We start from the raw sequence: 25,073 nt of genomic DNA, 5'->3' as shown, positions 1-25,073 counted from the left end.
TGTCATCCTGCCCAGTGCCTGGCAAACAGTGCGTGCTCAGGAAAGGGTTGTTGGGGGGGGAAAAAAAAGAAATGTGTGCTTTATAGTAGTCAAGTTTTTTGACATTAGTAATTCGTCTTTAGCAGGTCCCATCCACTCTTAGATAACTATAATTTTAAACAAGCTAGCATCCTTCCTTTTCAGATAAGTCTGTATACTTTCAATCTGCAAATATTTGTCATTTTTCATGCCAGGAGATTGTCACGGGGTGGGGTGGGTGGAAGGTGAATTGTATGTAGAAGTGGCTGAGTCAGCCCTTGCCTTCGTGAGCATGCTCACTTTCCACGTGAACTGAAGCTTTACAATTGGGAATTTTCACTCGCATGATCTCTGTGATGGCCTCATAAAACCCTGTGAACTTGGCAGAGCAAAGGTCTTTATCCCCAACGCACAACTTAGAGATGTTCCCAATGGTAACTGAATAGTGTCTGGTTGAGAAGGTGCATTGAATATTTGCCCTCCTGGAATGGAGATGACCAGCAATGTCATGCTGGTTGGAAGGAGAAAGGGGAGAAAGGGGACAAGTTACAACAGCCACGGTAGAACTTTCTGAGTTGGAAAGTCAGGTATTTTGCTCTTAACAAGGTATTTGATGAGAAACTATCTTTGGACCTGCCTGTTTCAACATGGGTTTTGTGTTTTTAAGCATAAGGGTAGCAGGACCGAAACTCTCAGCTGATCCATTGTGCTCACTCATTGCACTTATTATCCTTAAATGTTTCAGTTTATTTACCCATTTTACAGGCATGAAGCTGAGAGTCTGAGGCTGTCATTTACCAGGAGACTCAGTTGGGAGTGGAGGTGGGATTCAGATTCAGGTGTCCTGACTCACATTGGGTGGTCTTCTCTGTGCACCCGGAGTGAGGGGCAGCCCTGATTGCGTGGTTCTGGGATCATCGTGTGCCTTAATCAGTTCTGGCTCAAGATAATCAGAATTTGGTGATTTGGTATAGTTTATTTCATGACGATTATTGTTGTCCTTCGTCAGTGAGCTATTCTGATACGTTTCAGGCCCTTGTTCCACTCAGGCATCATCCATTCAAGTGCTATTATTGTACAATTTATTGTCCTTTAGGAATTGCGCTGTATGCCTCTAACATAACATGCATTCTGCAGCTGCCCTATTTCCTGCAGTTCGATTTCTGTTCTGAGCTCGGTTCAGCAGACTGTAGACAGTGTTGGGGTTGCCTGGAGAGCACTGGTATTTTCCATTATTCATGATGCTAGTGACAGGTTGGTGGCTTTGGCCTGTGCAGGCTGGAATAGGCTCATTGATGGCAGCAGGTGCAGCTGACTCTTCCTTTCTGTAGAACTAACTGGTCATAGTCCCAAGTGCATGCTGAGGTCAAGGGCTGTTGGGTGAGGTTTGCAGAGCAAAGAGTTTCATATGTGTAATTGGCAGCTTTCACTTTTCTTTGGCACTGCCAGCAAACCCAACTGTGATTAGAACGTGGGGCAGGTCAGCCACATACTAAGTGACTCTGGATAATTGTGTGACCAAAGACAGGGTGGTTAGACCATCAGCCCTCAGCTGGAGCCCCATCCAGTGATTCTGGATGGTTTCATTCACTGTGTCCATCTCCTCCACCACCCAGTACTGTTCCTCTTCCTCTTACTTTATTACTGAGTGCAGAACATTTATTTTAACAGCTAGTCTGTGGCCTATTTAATCACTTAGTGTTGTATTTTATGCTACATTTTCAATTAGTAGCATAGTCCCCAAACTTACCATTCATTGGCTTCAGCATTTCCCACTGTGCTTTCTAAGGTGGTTTGCTTAGCTACCCATTCAAACCAGTCTGCTGGATGGCCTCCAGATTTTCATGATTGTATGTGGCAGTGAATGGCATGGAAGGGTTGCATTCACAGAATCCCAGGGATGGTGGAATCCTTCCTTCCCTGGACATAGCTCTGTCCAGTCTTTGCACTTTGAAGACCAGAAATGGGAGCCCTGATATGCTTAAAATTTTTGACTGTGGGTCTTTTCCTCCCGTCTAAGAAGAATTCTTTCTTTGCCACTGATGACTGGTTGTCTAGTCAGGGGTAGGGCTGGCTTGGTGAAGAGAGTCAAATGGTGTCATCAGTCCTCATTTCTTCCATTTTTCTGGCTTTGTTTCTCATTGTGTTGCTCCCTGAATTTCAGAGATTCTCTGCTGTTTCTCCACCTGCCTCTTCTCTGTTTCAAGTTCAGTGGTATTGGTGGGAGTGTTGGGAAGCTCAGCCTCTTCTCCAGCATTCCTGGCAAAAGCCTTATTGCGCCTCCTTGGCTTTGGGTGAGTCAGTTACCTCCCCCTGAATCAATCACTGTGAACAGAGGGATGATTAGGCCAATGGGCAGAGGGGGTGGGATTACCTCTGGAGTAATGGGAGCCTCTTCTTTTATGTGGACTGAGAGTGGGGAAAGGGTGGTGCCTCAAATGAAAGTCTTGTTATACGGGGACGACTCAGACAGTGAAGGTCCAACATAAACATTCACCCAGCCCTCAGACCTCTAGATCTGGCTGCCCTGGTGAGGATAGGATGAGAAGTGGAGCACCACGGAGATGCACAAAGGTCACAGTTGTTAGAGCTGGAAGGGCTTTTACTGGTCCCCCTTTCAGTGGCTGCATAAAAACCACCCTAAAACCTAGTGGCTTAAAATAATTTATTGTTTCTGAGGATTCTGTAAGTCAGGGGTGCTGAGTTTATTGTTTCCCTCCAACCCATGGGTTGGTGCCAGCTGGTGTGGACACATGCCCTCCAGAGGGACAGGAAATGGTTTCTTCCAGTCCCTCTCCATTTCCTCTCTTCTGGGAGGAAGGAAAATTTACCACCTTCCCTCACTCAGGGCTTGACCTCTGTTTCTAGGTGTGCGAGGCAGGAGGACGAGATGGTTAGAGAGGGTGGTGCAGGGCATCGCAGCAGTTTCTCCAGCAACCAGTGAACTCTCCTCTCCTAGAGATGGGACCTTTCTTCTCTCCTCTGAGTGACTTATACCTGGTGTGAGGACAGATGGTTTTTTATGTCCTTATGTGATCACCCAAATGTCCCAAGGGCAGGCATCATCTTCATGGAAATGCAAGACAGTTCAAGGAGTTGAGAATTCATCAGCCTGGGCTATCTGGAAAATTACAGATGTGCGAGCGTGTGTATATGTGAGTGTGCCCATGTGTGCTGAGATGCACTGTGTCTTTAACATTATACACCAGGCACAAAGACATCCTGTAGAACACACTTTTTGGGCTAGGGGGTAGGAGGAGGTAAGGAGATTAATTAAATGTAAAGGTTACATTTGTAACCTTTATTTATTGCCTTGTATTAATTTCCTTTTTAATCAGAGAGACATCCAGAAGATGCGATCTATTTGATGCTCTTTGTTTTTTAGTCCTGGCAAAGTAAAGGGACAATGCCAGTGATGTCCTCAGTGCCGACGGGAAGAATGTGACTCCTGTGAGCACTCGTACCTTGTAGTTTCAGTCCACATTTAAGTTTACAGTTGCTTTCTTAACATGGATATTTGGGAGAAACTCTGAGTCCTGGAAATGAGCAATTAGCTTAATATAATGAAATTTAAGGAAAAGTCCATGAGGTACAAGGGGCGGTGCTTTGTTCTCAGTTTTTGGTGAGTTGATTGCATCATCATTTTCCCTGATAGCAGCGACTTGTGCTTGTGTTGTTTGTTTGTTTGTTTGTTTTGTTTTCCAGCAGGCAGATATGGTCCTATATTGAACACGGGAGAACGAATGGTGGAGCTGGGGGCTGGGGAGGCACTAGCGGGGGCTGATAGAGCAGGTCTGCTTCCTTAGCTCTGTCCTCACTAATGCATCCCACAACTCGAATTCTTACTTTACTCTTGACTCATCTCTTAAGGCTCCCACATCAAGAATGCAGGTGTGTGGTTTTTTCAATTGTGTGCATGAATGTCAATCACTTGTAAGATGAAGAAAAGCAGGACTTGCTCTTTTTGTCCTTCCACTGGACTCTTCAGCCATGTGGTTGGAGTAGGTTCCACTCACTCCCGCTGAACTATTTTAATCCCAGAAGCTCTGTTTCATGCTTCAGAAGAAAAATATACAAAACTGTGATGGCAAGAGCATCCTGGGGGCAGGAGACGGAGATCAAATCTGGGTCACCCCCTAACTGGCGGTTCACCTAACCCCTGGGCCTCCTTTTAGCCCCATCGACACCACTCGGCTCCCTGGGTTGCTGTAGGAATGATACTCAGTGACTTGAGAGAGGGCTTGGGAAACGGGAAGCTCTAAATGCAAGAGGTTATGCAATTGCCTTCTGAGGATGCTCACAGCTGTCAAGTGTGACACTCTGACATCCTCCCATGCTCCTCCACTGTTGGGAAGCAGCTGTTAGTTTCATCTCTGCCTCCCTTCTCCATATGCCAGAGTGGGGGGGAATGAACGGTTTAGAGGTCTGTTGGGGGTGGGGGAAACCATCTGATGTGTCTTCTGTTCAGCTTTTCATCAGCAAGTATTCGAGGTTTTGATATCCCCACTAAAACCTCAAGGTGGGCACAGGACCAATGTAGGGGAAAGAATGTGAGGTCTGTTGCCTCTGGAATGACACATGATGATGACGTAGTGCTCTGGGTGGGAGGGGAGTCACTGGACAGGCCTCTAGAATTCGGACTGGGAAAGAGCCGAGCACCTGTGAGGTTTCCTGGACTAGATTCATTCACGTTGCGGTGCCTGTGAGACTGATTTCTTGTCCCTCCGTTTACTCTGCATTTACATGTATCTGGAGGAGTTAGGCCCAGGCCTCTGAACGTGGGCTACTTCCCGACCTTGTTCACCGGGAGAACTCCTATGTTGAAAGGTCTAGTGTAGATATAAAAGTCTCCCCTGTTAGGCACTGTCACAGGTGACCGATCCTGTCTTTTCCTCATGTCTGTGTTTATAAATGCCTCTGTCACAGCCCCCGTCACAGGTGTGCAGACATGTGTCTGGTTATGGTGGGAGGTGGAAGGTTAGCTCTCTGAAGGCAGGAATCGTGTCTCCTTCATCCTTGTGTCCTCCAGCCTTAGGAGAATTCTTGTCACATATTAAGTACATAGTGACTGTCCAGTAAGTGCAGGAATGAGTTAAAAAGAGAACAAAATTAAAGCATTTTCCTGAAGTTCCTCTGATTCAAGAATTCATGCTAGTGCCTCATCAAAGTTTTTGAGTAGAAAACAACCATCGGTTCCGAAGACGTAGACAGAGCATCACCAGGTTCAGGCGCTGACACGCGTGTTCATTCCCAGGGCTGCAGTAGCACGTGATCACCCGCGGGGTGGCTTTGACAAACAGATTTATTCTCTCACTGTTCTGGAGGCTAGAAGTCTCAGTGAAGGAGGTGGCAGGGCCATGTTCTCTCTGGAGGCTCTAAGGAAGAATCTGTTCCTTGCCTCGCCCTGGTTTCTGGTGACTGCTGCCTATTTTTGGCATTCCGTGTGTTGTGGCTGCATCACTCCAGCTTCTGCATGCATCTAACATAGCCACTTCCCCTCTGTATGTCTGTGTCCAGATGTCCCTCTTCTTTGAAGAGTACCTGTTCTTTGGATTTAGGGCCCCCCTGAATTCAGTAGGCTTCATTTTAACTTGAACGTCTGCAAAGACACTATGTCCGAATAAGGCCCCATTCACAGGTAAAGGACTAGAGGGAGTTGGGACTTGAACATAATCTTTTTTTTTGCAGGACACAGTTCAGCCCACAATGGTGCTTTGACCTCTTGTCAAGGAATCTGGACTCATTTCCCCCTCTCCCCCACTCCCAGGGGTGGTCAGCCAGCTTCTGCATCTCTAGCCCTGGGGAGTTACTTCCTTCAGAGGCAGATTTTCCATATTTCTGAGGCAACTGTTGGGGGATTTTGCCTGTGATTAGACCTAATGCTACCTCCCTGCCATCTCCTTCATTGTACAGTCAGGGTGAATATGGAATTAATAAGCTTATTCCTTTTTGGGGAAAGAGTGGGAGCTTCAGGTTTTGAAGACGGTGCTCCTGGCCTCCAAGGCTCCCTCTAAATTTTCCCAGTTTCTTCCGAGCCTCCAGGGTATAGTTTTATCACCAGGCTTCCTCCACAGTGACAGAACTGCTCATTCGTCAGTGTGTTGGGCAAAACTAAATGAGAATCTTCCAGGTGTGGTAGGAGCACAGAGCCAAGCAGACACATCTGCTTCCAGGAAATCCATTTCTGTTCATGCAGCCTCAGTCCCACTGTCTTAGTGGCTGTAGCACACCCTTGAAACATTCGAATTCGCTCTTGGTAGTGTGTCGTGTAACTAAGTTTTGTCCTCATTTCGCATGTAGACCTCGAGAGTGGGGCCTGGCCTCGTGTGGTTATACTGTTCCCTGTTGCACTATGGCTGAAACGGCTCTTATCATGGAGTTGTCATTGCAGGGGGCCCGATGGGGAGGACCGAGCAAGGGGCCGTCACTAGAAGTGGGTCTATGTTAGAGGCCATTGTGCTGTTTCTTGTTCCCACAGAGCTGGTCAGACCCCAGATATGCTTTGGGGCTATGGAAAAGGCTTTAGAGTTTTCTGTTGTTACTCTGATTTGCTGCTGAGGTAGGGGATAGCTCCTTCCTACCACTAGGTGGGAGGTCTCCTCTAACACTTGGGTGCTAGTTGGGTGCATGTAGGCTCTAGTGGCCCCAACCCTTTCAATTTGAATGAATGTACACAGATGGAAAAATGAATGCCGTAGATGGTCAGAACTAACAGGGACTTGGAGATAATAGCCTGAGGGCTGGATAGGGTCCGGACGAAGAACACAAGCCTGGGAATCAGGTGGATCTGCACTCCTGGCTCCATCTCCTGTTTGGAAAAATTCTGTTATAAAATGAACCCATTTTACAAAGAACCAGGTAATTTTTGTAGTTAGGAAGGGATGCCAAGGCCCAAAGGAGTCAGAGGATTTGTCCAAGGTCAAATTTGTCCGAACTGGTGTGTGCTGTGCCAAACCAGTTCAGCTCTTTGGTTTCTAGTTGAAGGCTTTTTCTCTAAACCACTCCAGCACTTCAGAAATCATCAGTTTGTTATTTATTGCCGATCAGCTGTTGTTTATGGAATAAAGAGAAATAAATAAAATTGGTATTTAAAGCCTCTCTCACCAGAGCACTGAGTGTCTCTGTCGTGTGTGTATAGATTTATTTCAGAGGTGTCTGGATTGCTGGTGGGAAATGGTTGCCCTCTGAGCCGGAGGCATCAGTGGAGTTGCCCCAGCCTTTGGCAGTGTCACCTGTTTCTGGTGGGCAGCCCCGGTGGCACTGGCCCTGGGGGCAGGCAGGCACAGGGCAGAGGCGCTTAGTGCCTGCATCCTGAAGTCCCTTACCTCTGATTAATATGCACTGTGTACTGTATTTTCTCTCAATTTCCTGTGAATTGGAGAGGTGCACTGTGCCAGCTTTCCTAAATTGCCGCAATCAATATTGTGCTGCCTTTATTTTTTATGCATGCTAATGACTTTTCTCCTTCTGAAATGTACTTGTTTCCCAAATCAGTCTTTGCAACTTTAAAAAAAGAAAAACTTGAAAAAGTTAAGCCCCTCTCTATCACCAGGAGAGTTTCTGCCTGGAGTTTTGGGGCATGAATGTGAATAGGGGTGGAAAACTCTACTCTGCAACACCGGAGAGACCAGCTGGCCTTTCTGGGCAGCTCTGCCGAAGCCAAGGTGGCTTGGAGAGGGAGGCGGGGTTTTGGCTCAGAGAACCTCCAGGCCTGTGAGCAACAGCCTGAAGGCCCGAACTACATGCATCGGCCTTCAGAAACCATTCCCGCATGGTCTACCCCCACCCTCTCAGCTGAATTTCTTCCTAACAGGGCCTGTGAGCTTGGGGATACCAAAGTAGCCTCCTGAGATTGGGTGGTAGCCTTCTGCCCCTATTCATACAGTGTTAGGAGTGTATTCTTTACCGGAACTTTGGGGCTCCATTTGGCATTATTTCTGCTTTAGTTTTCTTCTTTCATCTTATATTTCAGATGAAGAAACCCCTCACTGTGTGATGTGGCACTGTTTGTACCATCTGTGGCATCTGCTCTTGTCCCTCCTTCATGGCGGTGTCTGTTTTTCCTCTGGATGCCGTCTATCATTAAGCATGAGATCAACTGTTCTTTTTCCTGCAGGCTTCTGTGATTTCTGTTATTAATTTATTTGGTTTCAATAAGCTTTTTACTGAGTACCTCACATGTGCTCAGTGCTGTGCATGAAACACTGGAGAAGACAGACAGAGATCACTGCCCAGGGCCTAACCTTCCGCTCTGGGGGAGGGGAGGAAGGTTCATGTGGGCTGTCAGGTGACGGAGATGGTGGCGGACAGGTGAGTCTGCTCTCTCCTTTGGCCCCAGTCTCATGTGCCTCTCACGGTTTATACGTGAAAACATGTTGGCCCTACCTTTTGGGTGCTTTTAGGGATTTCCAGAGCTTTTCATAACATGTGAAGTTTGCCTTACCCATGGACTTAGGGACCAATTTCCTGGTGTGATTCATTCCCACGTTTTTCCCCGTCACAGGTGAGGAAACTGTCAGAGGGAGGGATTTCCCCCCACCCTGCATGAGAAACAGGGTGAGTGAGAACTGAGCACACGCCTTCGGAACCTGCAACCAGGGCTCTGTCCTCTTCAGCCTTGTTTCCGTGATACCACAGCGATTGTGTGCATGCGGCCTAGCAGTGCCAGTGGGAAGAAAGGAGCCCAGAAGCTGGGCAAGATGTGCAGGCTGGATGGCTGAACAGGCGTGGTTGGTTCCCTTTGAGTGTGTGGCGGTCCTGGGCCGCCTCCCCCTCCTCTTGGCCTGGGCTGGAGACGCCTGTTCTGAAACCTGTAGTGGCTTCTCTGTATCTAATGGATTCAGGCTGACTTTGAATGCTCCCCCGCCCCCCAGCCCTTGCAGTTCTTTAAAGCCCATCTGCCACATGGAACTGGCAGGTTCACTTAATTATTTGGGAGCCAGATAAAAATGCTTGGTTCTTTGTTCCTACATTATGCCATTTCATAGTATCTCTTCTCCCACAAATTGCTGAGACTGTTCAATTTGAGCCTTCAATTGGTTCTCTCAGAGGCAGATCTTTCAATTTATATTCCAAGGCCTGTTCTTTTTGATTACATGTTTAGGACATCAGTTACATTTCTTAATCTATTCATTCATATTTGTTTTTGCCCTTCTCGTTTTCTTCCTGTAAATGTGTTCCATTATGAAAAGCATGAAGTCATGTGACTGTAATGAAATGCAAGTACCTTTTTTCCTCTTGCTGGCTATAGTGAATGATTTTTTTTTTTTGCTTAATTTTCCCTATGTTTTTAGGGTCCTGGCAATGATGATGATGGAAGTTTTCTCTTTTTAAATCTGTTCCTGCACTTAGATATCAAGTAGGCAGGAGGTTATTCATGGACAAGAGAGACACCTAGGAAACCATGACCCAGACTTCAGAAAATGTGCCAAGTGCAATGCCAGATGTAAAATGCCAGGCACTGGGTCTCTTTGCTCATGATGCTTTGAGTGTGGCTTCCTCCAGGTTTCCCCATTTATCCTGTGGGGTACACACTGGGTCTCCTTTAACCCACGAGGAGGCTGAGACTAAGGCTGCTGAAGTGATGGGCAGGAGCTCACACGGAGTAAAAGGGTCAGCTGGGGTTCACACCCACCTGCGGAGGCTCCAGGCCAGTGTCAGTCTGTGAGCCAAAGGAAGGCGCCCCAGGACTCCCGCCTCAGCCGTGAGCTCTGATAAGACAATGGAGGCAGCCCCTCCTGAGAGTAGTTGGAGGCTCTCCTGATTACCTTTATTCAGAGCTTTGGAAACATTACTACACGCATGTAGGTCTCTGCTGCATTTGTCGTGTTTTACAACTTCTCCAAGCTTCATTTTTGTTTTCCATTCATTAAATGGAAGCGAGGGGGTGGTGTTGCAGATGGAGGAGAGAGGAAGAGGGAGAGGAGGTTAATATTCCAGAGAATGGGTTCTGGAGTCACCATACTCACTGCAGAGTCCTGGCTCTGCCATGTTTTGACACTGTGATCTTAGAACTTGAACTTCAGTTTACTTATTTGTAAAATGGAGATGATAGTACCTACCTGAAGGGTCACTTGAGGACTTAATTGAGAAAACAAACAAACAAACAAATAACAGAAACTTACGTGAAACATTTAGTACAGTACCTGGCATTTAGCACAGTGCAAAATAAACATTTGCAGGTATCGTTTTTCTATTGGGGGTCATTTATTCGTTCACGTATTCGGTGTGCATATACTGAGCAGCACTCAGGCTGTCATCCTGACACTGCTGTTATAACCCTGATTGGGGCCCGTGTAGGAACTCAGTAAGGCTTTGAAGATAAGACATGGCTGCATTTGTGGTGAGCCAAAACTTGGTGAGTGTGAAATGATAAAATCACATCCTATTAAAATGCTACCTTTGTGTGAAAATCACTTGTCACGGAAGTGCGCTGTGGAGAAAGGAGTGTTGAGTTCTGACAGGGTCACCGGGGAATGGAGTGGCTGCTGGCTGGTGGAGGGATGCGGCCTGAAGGGGCCTGACGGGGAGGGGCCCGGAAGGCCCGTGTGGTTGGTGGGCACGTGCGGTCTTTAAGGTCAGGTTACAAAATTTACACTTCATGCAGGCATTCATTTGTTCGTTCGTTCGTTCATTTATAGTGCTGGAGTGTGTGGAAGATGGATCAGGGAGCCAATAGATTAAAGATAAACCAGGTCAATGGAGGTCAAAATAATCTCAAAGGGAGAGGGATGATGAGGGCTGGATTTGGGGCAGTGATAATGGGAAAGAAAAGTAGCTGAGAGAATTCAAAGATGATGAGATGGTTTAAAAGCCTTTTAAAAAAAATGGAGTTCTGGGTGGTCATGGAAGGAGAAACAGGCAAACCCGAGTGATTTGGACCAGTAGTAAGAGTGCTCCAGGCGGGGACCAATGGGCGACTTGATTACAGTGACCTGCAAAGACTGGGCAGGCTGGAGTGCGTTCTGAAAATTCTTAGGCATGGTTTGGGCCTGGCTGGACAACTGAGCTTCCCCCACTCTTCATCCAATTCCTGATTGTGTCAGTCCTACTCATAACTTTTATTTTGTTTTCATTGTTTTAAATTTTCTATATTTAGAGCCTTCCTAGCAAATGGCAAGAAAGAAATTTTATTTTTTCTCTCCACCATAAAATAGACTATTTTTCTTTTCTTGTTTGAGGCTATATCTCATTTGCCCTTCTTCTGTTTTTTCCCTCCTTTAAAAATTTCTGCTAAGAACATGTATATGGAACAGGTTGCAAGGATGGCTCAGCTGAGTGCTGGAATATATTTAAGAATTCTTTACTGTCTGCCAGCTCAAGCAAAGAAACTGTTGCTTTGAAATATGTGCCTATTTATTTCCTGTGGCATTCTCTCTGCTTACAACCCTCCTTTCCGGTTCATTTATTTTTGCAGCCATCACATCGATTAGAGAGACTGTATAAATAGGTCTGCATGTTGGGAACTGATGCTGTGCATGCTGATTGCCGTCTCTGGTTATGAACCCAACTGAAAGGATGAGGTAGCCCCCCCACACTGCCTTTTCTCTCCCTGATCACGTTCATCCAAGTGCTGCCCCTGCTGGCAGAACCTGCCTTTGACCCTCAGCCACAGGGAGCCGGTCTGTGCTGGTGCTCCTCCAGATGCCCAGGGGATGGAACTTTGCCCAAGTTGGCCAGTCATTCCTCACAGCTGCTTGAGTGGTGCCAGTTGTTGTTGATATTTCCTAGAAAATTTTGGCTCCACATTTGTCATTGATTACGTGGTTTATTTGACACTTAGCATGTCTTGCAAAGTTTTGTTGGGGACCTTAGGGAAACATGGCAGTAAGACTGGGGCTCCTAGTATTTGCGGAAGACGAGGAATAATCCATACTTCCTTTTTTTCCAGTGTGTAATTGAATGGTTTTAGTATATTTACCGAGTGGTGCAGCGATCCCCATGATCTAATTCCAAAGCATCTTCATCACCTCAGAGAGAAAGCCCATGCTCCTGAGCACTCACGTCCCTTCCCCCCTCCTCCACGCCCCCTGGCGTTCAATAATCTACTTTCGATACCTACTGATTTGCCCGTTGTAGACATTCTGTATAAATGGAATCATATACTCCATGGACCCTGTGTCTGGCTTGTTTCATGTAGCACAGTGTCTCCAAAGTGTTGTTGCCTGAATCTGTGCTTTATTCCTTTTTATAGGCAAATAATATTTTACTGTGTGGATATACCACATTTTGTTTATGGGAACGATATCTTGAGTGTCAGCCTTGGGTGGTTTCTGTGTCCACGTTCCCTGAGCTGTACCTGTTTAAGTTCATTTGTCCTCGCATTAAGCCTGCTTTGTCAGTACAATGATAATCGCCGTTTTATGTCTAAGGAAGTACGTCACACAGCTAATAATTGGCAGAGCAGACTGGGTTTAACCACAGCCTGTGCTCTTAACCACCCCATAATTCCACCCCCCTTATAAGTCAGGGCATATAAGACATATGTAAACATGATTATAAACATGGAAAAAGTTACAACGGCCTTAAATGACTACTCTGGAGGTCAGTAGCTCAGAGCTGGGTGGCCTATGGTTCCACAGTGGCTGATAAAATGTGAGCCATTCTTACGTGCCCTTTGGGTTATGTGCTTTCAGGCCAGCAAAAGTAATGGTGTCCATATGGAGGTGGGATGGGGCTCCCAATCCCCGGACTCAGTGGGAGGGGCTGAGCCTGGTAAGGAGGGTTTTAGGCTGTCTGTGTATCTGGGTGGGGCAGGGGAAGGGGCAGGCAGGGACTTGATAGCAGACAGCTGTTTTCTGCTGGAATGCAGAGGAGTGTACATGCAGGACTGAAGGCGGTGCCTGGCTCACCACACATGTGGTGAGTGACCGAATGAATGAGAGCTGCCATGGGTGGGTGCCAGATTAGAGAGCCTTGAGCCGCAAATGATAGAGTCCACACCATGGGGTGCCTTGGAGGGTGTTAAAACTTGCAGTGATGAGATGCTTGCTTGTTGGATGGTGTACATACATCCTGCCCGAGTCTGCCCGCATTTGTTACTCTGCTGGAGCTTCTGTCCAGCATCTGTCTGGGGTCCTTTCCAGGTCCTTTCCTGTGGCATTAGATAGGGTCAGTGCCCTGGAGATGGGACCCTGCAAGCCTAGTCTTTGCCCCATGGAATTGTTTTGTGATAGAATGCTCCTGTTTCTGCAGACCAGTTAGTCATTCAACAAATATCTAAGACCCTACTATGTGCTAGGGAGTGGTCTAGGGACTGGAGACAGATGTCCTTGAACAGAATGGAGGACTCCCACTCTCTTGGAACATAGTTTATCAGGGGAAAGCGGAAATAAAGAATTGGCATGACAAATTATTTTGTTTTTCATTTAATACAGTGAATATTGCAAAAAAAAGAGGAAAAGTAAAGCACAGTAAAGGGGGATGGGAAGAGGTGGACATTTTAAATAGAGTAAGAAGGTGATGTTGCAGCAAAACTTGCAGGTGGTTAAAGATGGGCTAGAAGCCAGGGCAGAATTCCGGGGATGTTCGTGGAGGAGGTGAGTGCAGCTGGTGTTTGCACAGGGGCAGTGGTGGGAGCAAGGCTTGTCCCTGCTCCGGTCATCTGGGGACTGTGGCTTTTCCTGTGAGAGGAGTGGCACATTGTGGGACTGAACAGAACATGACGCGTTTGCACATGTGGTTTACAGCGCTCTCTCTGGCTGCAGCATTGAGGATCTTAGAACGATAATGAATCTGTAATATGTTAAGCACATTTCTTTGAGTAAACAGATGAACTACTTATGACGTAAAAACTCATGACTGCCGTGGGTCCAGGGTGTGGGAGTTCTGGAATATTTTTTAGGCTCCCAGGGGCCCTCTGAATTCATTTGCTTCTTTTCTTGTCTTTGGTTGACCAAAGTCTCAAGGGGAAGCGCCCACCTTCCACAGCAGAAGCTCAGCCATGCCTCGGCCATGATGGATGGGTTTCCTGCTACTGGCTGTACATGACCAGGCCTTGCGGGTGATTTGTTCTAGGAAGACTTAGAGATTAGTATTGAATCATTTGCATACTTTATCGTATCTGCTTTAAGACATAACTCTATGTCATATAGCTCCTGGATGCTAGTGCATAAACTGTTTTAGGTTGACTTACTTTATTTCACAAGGTTTTCTTCAGCTTTAAAAAAATGAACTCAGAAGTGTCCTTTTAGTCTGCCAACTTACCCCATTGGAGTAGGAAACAGGTCAAACAGGAGTCACGTTCTCTACTGTATGAATGGACAGCCCCCTATGGCATTTATGCCACCAGTGTGACTTGTTTTATCGGGGTGGTGTGGGGCCTTCTTTGGGCCAGAACTTTGGGAAGATACTTTGGTGTTTGAAATTCACGTTATAGCTGTTGTACTCCCTTCTCCCCTCCCTGTTAGAGAGTATGCGATAGCTCTTTGGCAAAATGTCAATTCAAATGTTTGTAGAGGTGGGTGAATGAATTAAAAAGCAGAGCAGGCATTTAACTGGCAGGCTGAAAGGAAAATGTCAGTTCTGCGGGTTAATCAGGATCTTTGCAGCATATTTAGCACTTGACTTCTTCCAAATTTGTCTACATGAAATAACCTCTGTTTTCACACAGGAAGTATTTGAATAACTTTGAAACATGTTTGTAATGCTGGGTATGTGACCAGATGGAAGAGCATTTCTGGGCCAATGAGTGTAAACAAGCTGCCACTAGTGTTGATGTTACAGCTGTAGACTCAAGTGTATTTTTGTTGATTATATTTTATTTTGGAGAGTGTACAGTACTTTGAAGCTAAGCCCAAATTGGGTTTCTATTTGAATTTTGTTGACAGAGCTTTCATTTGTGTTATTGATTTTACCTGCCCTTATTGGCTAGAATGTTTTATCACCGTGTGTAACGGATATAACTGTTTACATTTTTCAGATAGTTTCCAAATAGTCATTTCTATTTCTGCTTTCCCTGGGGGGAGAGCGCTTTGCAAACAGCTTTAGGATATTGTAGTTAAAGTAAATTGTCGGAAGCTGGATGGATTACTGAGTCTGTAGAGTCTGGGTAACTGATCTGCTGCTGTGTTGAATTGGGAGGCATTTGCCACGCAAGAATTTAGACCTTTGGAATGTCACGAGGAGTGGTGTTTCCTTGCTGTGACCTGGCAGTGAAGGCAGGTGAAGGACCTGCTGTCTACCTATTACTAGCTGTCTTGTCACATGCCATCTTGTTTCATCCTAGCTCATCGTGCCAGTCCACCTGACTCCTATTTTACAATGTGGAAAAGTAGCCTTGGAGAGCCAGAATCCGTAACATCCCATTGGCAGAGTTAAGATTTGGACCCAGTTCTAACCTATTCTAAAGACCAGGCTCTTTTTGCTGTCTTTGGTTGACCCTAAGGAGGGTGCAAGCTGATGTTTGTCAGCTTATCCCAAGTGACTGGGTTGGACAGATGTAGTGTTTCTTAACCTCTGGACAAGTACATGGAGAACCAGTGCCTTTACCTGATGATGAATTTATTTTCAATATTTAATAAGTGTAGTCTGGGTCTGTGAGACCCACTCACCTGGATCTTGTTTTGACAAATAATTGTGTGACTGTCTCGGGGACTAATGAAGCCTTAGGTCTCTTCCAGCTCTGTGATCCTGAGACCGTGAGACTCAGGAATGGCTGCCTCCAGGGCTTTCCAGAGCCTCTGCCTCCATGTGGTGGCTCCTCTTCTCCAGCTGGGCCTCGCTGTCTCCCAGGAAAGGAGTCCAGGGAACCCTGAAACCAGATCACTTAGGAGATCTTAAATTAATTGGCATTTAATAAAACTGTTTGCAGGAATCAAGGTGCCATGCACACAGTTGCCTCTGGGTGTGCCACACGTTTGCATCTTGGCCCAAGTGTGGTAGAAGCGTGAAGACGGGTCCCTGGAGACCATAGACTAAAAGGCTGTGATATTAGGAGCGGGAAGGACCTCTGGCCCCTGGCTCTGGGATTCTAGGGAGCTCTTTCCGGCAGTGCCTGTCTGAGTGTGGCTTGGTCAAATGATGGCTGTTTCTCTGGTTTTAAATCAAATTGTATGGCAGGGTTATTCACTGTAGTCTTGGAGTGTTTCAGTAGAAAGAGATTTGTCTGGGATCCCAAATCTCCTGATTCCACGAGAGGCAGCACTACGAGTGGGCTAGGAGTGCGATGGATATGTTAGGAGTGGGACCAGTGGCGTGGACCTGGGCGTGTGTACAGAAGCGCATTGATCCATGTGTGTGGTTTGTGGCATGGAGGAAGGAGAAAGAGGGATTGGTATTCTGGGTAATTACCGTATTTTGCCTTGAGAAATGCATTCCTGTGTATCATGCACACCCACGCCTTAGCATGAATTCCCATGTATAATGCACATCCTTATTTTTCCTTCAAAAATTTCGGCAATAAAGTGTGCATTATACATGGCAAAATATGGTAGCTATAAAAATAAAGCAAAACAAACAAAATGCCAAAGCAACCTATGTCATAGAATTATAATGAGGATTTACTGAAATAATATACATGAAATGCTTTACACCTGGCTTATAGTAAGTACTCAATAAATAGTGCTTTTTATATTTTTACTCTTGCTTCTTTTACTATTGCATTTATACAGGGCCCGGCAGAAGTAATGCCTGCTTGAGTGTGGTTTGTAGTTTAATGATATGGGTGTAATAATTTATACTTTTAATTTGAACATTTCACCTAAAATGTCATATGGTGTGCTTGAGTGTGATATTGTTATGTTACAGAATTACATGCTCATGATTTTGTAATAAAAATGGGTGTTATTTGTGCTGGACCCCTGTCCTCTGTATCTGTGTGTGTGTGTGTGTGTGTGTGTGTGTGTGTGTGTGTATGAAAGACTTATGAACGAATAGGTTGCTGTGTAAGTCTTATAACATTAATAACTGATAGAATTAGATGATGACTATAATTGGGGTCTAAACCAGGCAGGTGAGAAGTCTGAGTTTCCAGTCAGAATTTTACAATGATTCTGCTAAAGGCATTATTTAAGACAGTAAAGTGAATGTGGACTCTCGGGTGCCGCTTGTCCCAGACTCTGGTGGAGGGAAAGAGGAGTGGGCCAGAGTGACATTTGACATTGCAGTCTCTGCCCTGTCCTTCCCGTGAGGCCCTTCGGAGTGGTTTGGTGGGGATGGCAGAGGTTCCAAGCTGTCAGGGAGGAATCATTCGCTGCTGCGATGCAAACTGTAGGTTAAGGAGGCTAAGAATTTCCTCCCGGTGTGACCCTTCTGTCTTGCGGATTGGGGCACAGGCGAGGATGCTCGGCAAGGCAGGGCATGGGGAGAAAACATTCTCTAAATGGCAGTTTTGATTATAGACACAGATGGTCTCCACCACAGACTCTGTGCTGTGACAAGAGTCGCACTGGGTGTCAAGGCTGCTCGCTTGAGTTAGGGATGGGCGGCACTTTGTTCTTCCCTCGACTCCTAAGTGATGAACGTTACTTTCTCTGTGGCTCTTAATTACAAGGGGGAGAAAACCTTACTCAGTAAATTATGTCATTTGAAGACTATGTGGCCGTCACCCTGCAATCGTTCTCTTACAGTTTTTTTAGAGTTTTCTTTCACCATTTGGTCCTCAACTTCCGAGCTTCCCAAGGAAACCAGACAAAGAATACATGTGTTTCTTTTCATTTTGAATCAGATGTACTTAGCAGCCAAATCTATAGTGAGCAGAGGATCACTCTTGTTCAAGAGGCCGTTAATCACCAATTGTGTAAGTTCCAATTAGGGACTAAAGGCCAGAGCTTGACTCTTGTTGGCCTTCCTCTGGAGGGAAATAAGGCAAGAGGCTGCCAACCGCCTGGCTGAAAGATGGGAGGGTGAGAAGCAAACTTTCTCCTGCAGATCAAAGGAGGGCCCTTTGCTTATTCCAGTTTCTCTTTTTCAGGCAAAATATGGCTGCGTGTGAATGGCATTCTTGTGAAGGGACAGCCTGGAATCGGGCCCTGAGAGCTGATGTGGGGAGGGCCATGTTGGGGGAAGGGTTTGGAAGTACTTCATCTCTCCCCAGAATCCCCTGGGAGCTCTGTTATCGGGGTGACCTGGGGCTCCATCTGATTTCTCTCAGTGGGTTTTGCTGGTTCTGTTCGCCAGTGCAGAGGAATGATCGGGGAGACCTCCTGGTAAAGAAATGGGCAGTGCCCGTTGGTTTTCCTTCCTCATTTGTTGGGTTGTACTTGAAGCTTTGGCATCACAGTGGCTATGAGGTGTATCTGCCAATGTACCCATCAGTTTGTGGAATGGAAGGGGAGGGTGAGGAGCACTGCAAGGAAACAGGTGCCTGGGAATTGCCAAAGGTTTTGGGAGAGGGTGTTTCTGTCTCTGAAATAACCACTATGGTGTGGGCATCCAGCCCATACCAGGGCACTGAAATCAGGGAGATTTAATGTCCGTGAGTACTAACTCGGATTTGGGAGTAACAAAAAGAGTCTAAACCCATTCCCTCCAAAAAGTCTGGATGTCGGATACGCTGGAATGTGGATGGGTGCCATGTACCCCAGCCCAACCATCCCGGAGGCACGGACCTGGCTGCCTCCATGATCTCCTCCAGCTGGTGGTTTCAGTGTGGGCCTCTGGCCAAGGGAGGCAGAACTAGAAGGAACAACAATGCTCAGGAATCAAAACCTGGACAGGGGCAACATATTTCATAGTTGGCAGTGGTGTGCGAGGATGGAAGCAGGGGTGGTGGTTCTGGAGCGAGGACGGCAGGGGTTCTGGCCCCAGTCTGGCGGTTTGGACTCAGCATACAGACTGGGAGCAAGTTCCAGGGGCTCCTGGTCTGATTCTGCCTGGAGAGGAGCCATGGCTGCTCACAGGCCTGGGCCGGGGGCTGGAAGCACGCCTCTCCTGTAGTCTTCTTGATGGGTGGGCAGAACAGAGGGTGTTTTTATTTTTACTGATGGAGAAACCAAGGTTCAGGAAAGTGAAGTACCCTGCAGGTCACCTGGCTGGGAGGTGGCAGAGCCAGGGTGGGAAATCCGGTTTTCTGACCAGCTCTTCTCCTTCCCTGACCAGTGCTCGTTCGTATCTACAGACCGGACACCTTTCCTCGGGCAGATTTCACTGTTTCACAAAGAGAGACACGTTTATGTTTCTGTGAATTAATTGGGTTCAGTTTCTATGAGCAGGTTTTTCTACCTCTATTTCTTTTGCGCCTAGAAGGACGCTTAGCATCTCTGTAGTCCTAACACAGTGCGGGGCGAGCAGAGCTGGCTCCGAAGCTGGGATGACAGTCCCTTTCCATCACAGCAGATGGAGAGGCAGGCTACTGACGCCGCGTTGGCAGTGTCTTCCCTCACGGGAAGGCAGACCAGCGTGCTGCCACGACATGTCAGCAGCAGGAAGGAGCTCCGCTAGTCTTTCATAGTTCCGCTGATAGGACTCCGTGGCAGGCAGTCTCTCAGCAAGTTACAGACGTGGGTGACTGGATCCCGTTAGTTACTTCCTAAGCATGGCGCAAGCATCCATGTCTCCCTACTGTCCGTGAGGTCAAGTTTAAACAACTTCTGGGATTCCAGGCTTCTGTAATTTGGCTCAGTCCTTCCTTTGCAACTGGTCTCCATGATGACTGTCCCTCCCAGGCCTCCCTGAGCCAGGCATCCTGCCTAGACCCGGGCCTTCTGGGCCGTTCTGAATGGCCTTTGCCACCACCTGCTTGTATCGGGACACCAACGGCCTTTTGCATGTCACTTTCATTCTGTTCCCCCTTCACTCTTGACCACTTTTTCTTCTAAACTGACCCATCTCTGCTTCTGGAAGCTCATATACTCCTCTCTACCTCACAGGACCTAGAAGATGGCTGCATTCATGGGAAAAGGATTCAACTTTTGTCTCTGAGTGAGATCAGTATATCTCAGAGCATAGTGCATTCACTGGACGCTCTTTGGGAGACTCTTCCTTCATCACTGTCTTCTTCTTCATCAAGGGGTTAAGTGAAAGCAGAAGAATGCTGGGCTGGGGGTTGAGAAACCAGGTTCCCCATCCTGATCAACTGTCCCGCCTGTGTCACCTGGGCCAGTAGATTTGCTCCCCTTTCAGCCTCATTTTCCCTAATTGCAAAACGAGTGTGGGTCACACTGCCCACCAGGCATGCTTAACCGGATGGACACTAGCCTTGCATGTCTGGGAAGGAAAAGCCACATGTGTTCTTTCTTTCCACCCCAATGGCATGTTGCTTCCTTCCCTCCGGGCCCTCACAGCTCTGCCAAAGACATCCTGCCCACAGGCAGGGCCCTTGGTCAGTTTTTCTGCTAGTGTCACTGGAAGGGCCGGAGCCCACCCGGCATGAGCAGCCGCTTCCACAGTCTCTGAGTAATTGCACAGTGTCCACTTCCCAGAGAATCCCAGCATCCTCATTGAATCTCCACTGGCATTTTGATGCTTTTTCTCCTGTTACTTTACATAGGATGACTGGACCAGATTGATAATACTAATATTGCTTCTCAGTGCTTTCCTCTTCAGACCTGTCACTGTGGTGAAAGATTCTTGAATTTTCTGTGTATCACTTCCACAGTCCTCTTTTATTAGTACTTGACTTTATTTTATTGAAGATAACAGTGTAATTTGGCGTCAGCTCTTGCAGTTGAGGTGATATAAGAGGAGACAAAGCTTACACATTCACTCTGATTTTGTGACTGTAACATCTCCAATATTTATGGCATTAATTTTGTAGTGCAGTGCCTTGTACACCAGGACAGCGTGCCTGAGTATGCCTGAGCGGCGGCGCTTTGATGGAAGGCTGTGTCCCTCATAGTGTCGTCATCAGGCGTGTAACTAAGTATGCACACAGAGGAAATGACTGAGGGAGTGTTTGGAAACCCCAGCTCAGGCAGGTGGCGTGGGAGGCTGGTGCGTGACACGGTGGACCAAGTCCGTGCTGTGCCTCCTGTTCATCTCTTCTCTCCATTCCCACTTCAGCTACACCCTGGCTCAGCTCCTCATTTATTTCCTCCCCGGGTCCCTGCAGATGGCTCCTCTTTGACTTCCTTGCCTCTGTCTTAACGTGGCTAATCCATCTTCTGCATGCCCACCACTGGGAACTCTCAGTCCTGGGTACTGCCTAGGCATTTTCTTGCTCAAGGACCTTACTTGCTCTCCGTTGCCTGAAGAAGTAGTGGTAGACACCCTGGCCTGGCATCGGTGTCTCTGTGGACTGCCCACTGAACTTGCCTGATGCTTTCCTGCCCCTCCGCCTGGTTCACTCACGTCTGTGGCACATTACCACCCCCTCACCACTCACTAACTCATCCTTCAAAACCTACCTTCCTGACAAAACTTCCAGCCTCCAGGACTTTCTCCCTCTCTCTTCCAGGCCTTGCAACTATTAGTGTAGCCTAATGTATTAGTTATTTACTGATGGTAACAGATTATTCTACAACTTAAAGCAACAAACCTATATTACCTCCCCCAGTTTCTGAGGTCAAGAATCTGGGAGCGGTTCAGGGGAGTGGTTCTGGCTCAGGGCTTCTCATGAGGGTGCAGTCAGTCTGTGAGCCGGGGCTGCCGTCATCTGAAAACATGAGCGGGGTTGGAGGAACCCCTTCTGAGCTCACTCTGGAGGCTCTAGAGAACTGGCAAGAGACTCCAGTTCTTCTTTATGGGGCAGCTCAATGACAAGTAGCTGGCTTTCCCAAGGTGACTGATGAGAATGAGAGAGAGAGAGAGAGAGAGGGGCTAAGATGGAAGCTGTGGTGGCTTTTGTGATCTAATCTTGGAAGTAAAGACCATCCCTTCTATTGACCAACTGGCATGCTGTGGGAGATGACCACTCATGGATGTGACTAACAGAAGGTGAGGTCATCAGGGGCCACCTTGGAGGCTGGTTACTGGGTGTGCCTTGTCTTTCTGCATGCATATATTTTATTTTTCCAGACAGCTGGAAAGCATTTGAGACCAGAGGCTGGTCTCATTCACTGTTGAGACTTTCATAATTCATTTAGAGTGCTTTTTGTGGACATGTTTGTCTTACCTTTTGGGCTTCTTACATTTTATTTTTTATAAGCTGATGAGGGACACTAAGGCTCAGAGGAGTTACATGGCAGAGCTTGTGAATTCAGTACTGGTCTTTCTGATCTAAAACCTGTGTTCTTTCCACTATAACATGGTTTGCTGATTGTGATTTCTGTGTTTCCTCCACCCTGCTTCCTGTCTGTTAGCTGTGGTGATAATTAAGAGGAACAACTGGATAGCACCCAGTGATGTGGGGAAATATTTGTATACAGCAGTTCCCAAATAGGGAATGTTTCTAAGGAGTTGTTTAAGGCAACTGAAACCTCATCTTCCTGGCCTTTACTTATTCAGCAGTTGTCCATTCAAAGCCTCTGATTTGTCCAACTGTTCTGGACAAGGCCCTCAGGAGGCCACTAAGAATGCCGTGTTTCGGCAGGAGTGTTCATCCCCGGCTATCTGGGGAGATCCAGCCGCCACCTCCCACTGGGCTGCCCTCGCTCATCTGTTTCACACAGGGAAGGCCGCTGGAGACAGACTCTGGGTTCTCCAGACTTAGTGGGATTGGTCTGTAATCTAAATTGGAACATCTGATAAATTGCCCTAGATACTGTGATTCAGCTTCAGAGGGTGTGTGTGTGTGTGTGTGTTCTGTGTGTTGGGTAGGAGGTGTTGGGGAGATGGGAAGAAAAGAAAAGAAGAAAGGAAAAGTTCTTGCTGTACCCTCAAATTCAAAAGTTATGGTGGTTGAATTAAAGGAGCTTTGATTTTCTTTTTCATTTTGAACAAAACTCTGGCCCCCTTACCTGACTTTCAAAGTATGGAATGAGTGTAAAAGTTTCTAATTTCAGTCACTCTCCTTTTATTTTCTGCAGAAAGGGGAACACCACAGGTAGGTTTCTGAAGCTTGAACCCCCGATTCTTTTGTGTTACCGCTCAGCATCATCTTTTATGTCTGCAGGGGACATTTTCACTTCCTCTTAAAGTTCTCCTTGGATTTTTGACTTGCTGGCTAAAGATACATTTTTCAAAAGTTCTATTTGATTTGGGTATGACCTCCACCCCTCAGTGCTTCCAAAAGTATTGAGTGTTGTTTTTCCAGCACTTTCCTTATTTCTGCATGGATATTCTTTTTTGTTTTTTTCCTGTAACGGCCATGAGTCTCCCCCAAACTGTGGAATTACTTGGTTCTCTAATTTAGGGAATCTAAAAACCCCAGGGAGGAGGAAGGGATGAGAAGGGATTTGAAGAAGAATGGGGGGTGAGCTTTCTCAGGGACTTCCTGCCTCCCGGTGGTTCTGAGCTGGTTTTGTGCATACTGTGCATTTCTCTGCAGTTGTTCTCTGAGTCAAACTCTTTTCCCTGGAGCTCTGAGGAAGACCCTGTGCTGCTGGCAGTAGAATTCCGTCTCCCTATTTAGTTTTTTAATTCTGTGTGTATCTACATTCATAGACCGAGCTAGATGAATACTATTTAAATGTGTATCGGGAGACATAGTGCAAGCACAAAATATTTCTAGAAGTGTCCATGTTTATTTGCAGTTGCTTCTCACTCTGACCTTCAACAGTAATGGCCATTTACAAACTGAAGGGCGCAATTGTATGTCCTCGAGAGGAGTTACCTCATCAGGTAGCTTTGGGCAGTTGCTGAGGCACATTTTGCAGGGCCTGTCCAAACATAATTGCTAGAAACACCACAGGTAGGACACGTCCACTGGGAAGGAAACCCAGTGGAGCAGGGAGTGGGAGCAGGGAGATGAGTGTCCCTGTGGGTGGGATTTCCTCAGAGAGCACCAAGGGGCTGCCTTACCCCAGAAGAAGGTACACAGATCTAGAGGGTGGGGTGGGTGTAAAAGGAATTAAGGTGACTTGGTATATTGGCCTCATCACCTTCTGAAATGTATGCCCTGGCTTATAGTAAACATGTTAGTAATCGTGATTGTTAGTATGTGTAGCTCTCAGTGATTTGTCCAGTTTGTCCAGTGCTGGCACAGGCTTTACCTTCTGTGCCTTCACGAATCCCTGCCCCAGGTCCAGCCTGACCCACGAAGTAGAATGTCTGACGAATGGGGTTTTGGAATGAATACACGCACACACACATGCATACACACACACACTCGCACTCGCGCACACACACACACACACACACACACATCATCATCATCATCCTTTGGAGTGAATATATATCCACCCAAGGATTTATATATATATATAAATTTTTCGAGTTGATACAGATGCAAATAGCCTGACTGTGTCCAAGGAATATCACTAGGGAACAATTGAAGTAGAACCTTTTCCTTTTTCTTTAATTCAGTTCCAGTAATTAAGGTTCACTGTGGGTAATTACATTTTCGTTTTCTTTCAGGGCCGCATCTTAACTTCATGTACAGTAGTGGGGCATGCCTTGGGATGATGAACCCTTGGTACAGCTGCTGCTGGGTCCCGGTTGGCGCCCCCATCTGGCGCTGGGCATGGAGCCTTGTACCCGATCAGGCATGTGTGTGACCAGGAGCAGAGAATGGAAATAGGCTCCAGGGCAAATATTGAGTCTAATGCCTGGTGTTAGTTTTAAAAACAGACATGTTTATGTTTGAGTGCCTCTGTGTGTACAGACTTCGGAAGGCCCCTCGGGAAAGAAAAGAGCACCGAGGAGAGCCAGGAGCTGTGCGAACAGAGCGCTCCCTGGAGGGAGGGAGCTGGCCTCCGGATGAAGGGAGAAGTCTTCATGCCGGTTCTGGTCAATAGATGCTGACAGAATTCTGGGCACAAATAGGGCCTATTTTAAATGTGTTTTTAGCTCTCTACCGAAATATCATAATCCACATATACAATGAGTTCTTCCAACATTATAACTGTACACTGGGTAGGCGTTCTGATGCGTATCATTGGTGTGTCAATGCCAAGTTTTAATGTTTTGTTGTATAATCTGCATTTTTTAAAGGAAAAAGTTCAAGTGGTTGAGGGTACAATAGTAAGAGCTCTGTTCTAGTAACTCTTCCGGCATTAAGTAACTGTGTGACTTTGAGAAAGTTATTTTCCTGCTTTAGAACAAAAGTCTTTTCACTAGAGAAGGGAGAGATAAAGAGG

The 25,073-nt window shown here is 46.7% G+C and overlaps 1 protein-coding gene across 2 annotated transcripts in view; it reads left to right on the top strand.

Moving 5' to 3' along the window:
- The window catches only part of MB21D2 (Mab-21 domain containing 2), a 104,599-nt gene that overhangs the window by 41,201 nt on the left and 38,325 nt on the right, over positions 1-25,073 (top strand). Inside the window, exon 1 of one of the 2 annotated variants that reach the window (XM_045852011.1) lies at positions 21,811-21,831. The exons of the other annotated variant lie outside the window; for it this stretch is intronic. The gene's annotated coding sequence lies outside the window, so the exon portion shown is untranslated. Of the gene's footprint in view, positions 1-21,810; positions 21,832-25,073 lie in introns of those variants that run through there. 2 annotated transcript variants of the gene reach the window in all.

Source organism: Phyllostomus hastatus, unplaced genomic scaffold (genome assembly GCF_019186645.2).
Source record: "Phyllostomus hastatus isolate PE091 unplaced genomic scaffold, TTU_PhHast_1.1 phas_contig_86, whole genome shotgun sequence".
NCBI classification, from domain to species: Eukaryota; Metazoa; Chordata; class Mammalia; order Chiroptera; family Phyllostomidae; genus Phyllostomus; species Phyllostomus hastatus.
The sequence above is the reverse complement of the archived record's forward strand: the minus strand, read 5'-3'. Positions and strand labels throughout refer to the sequence as shown.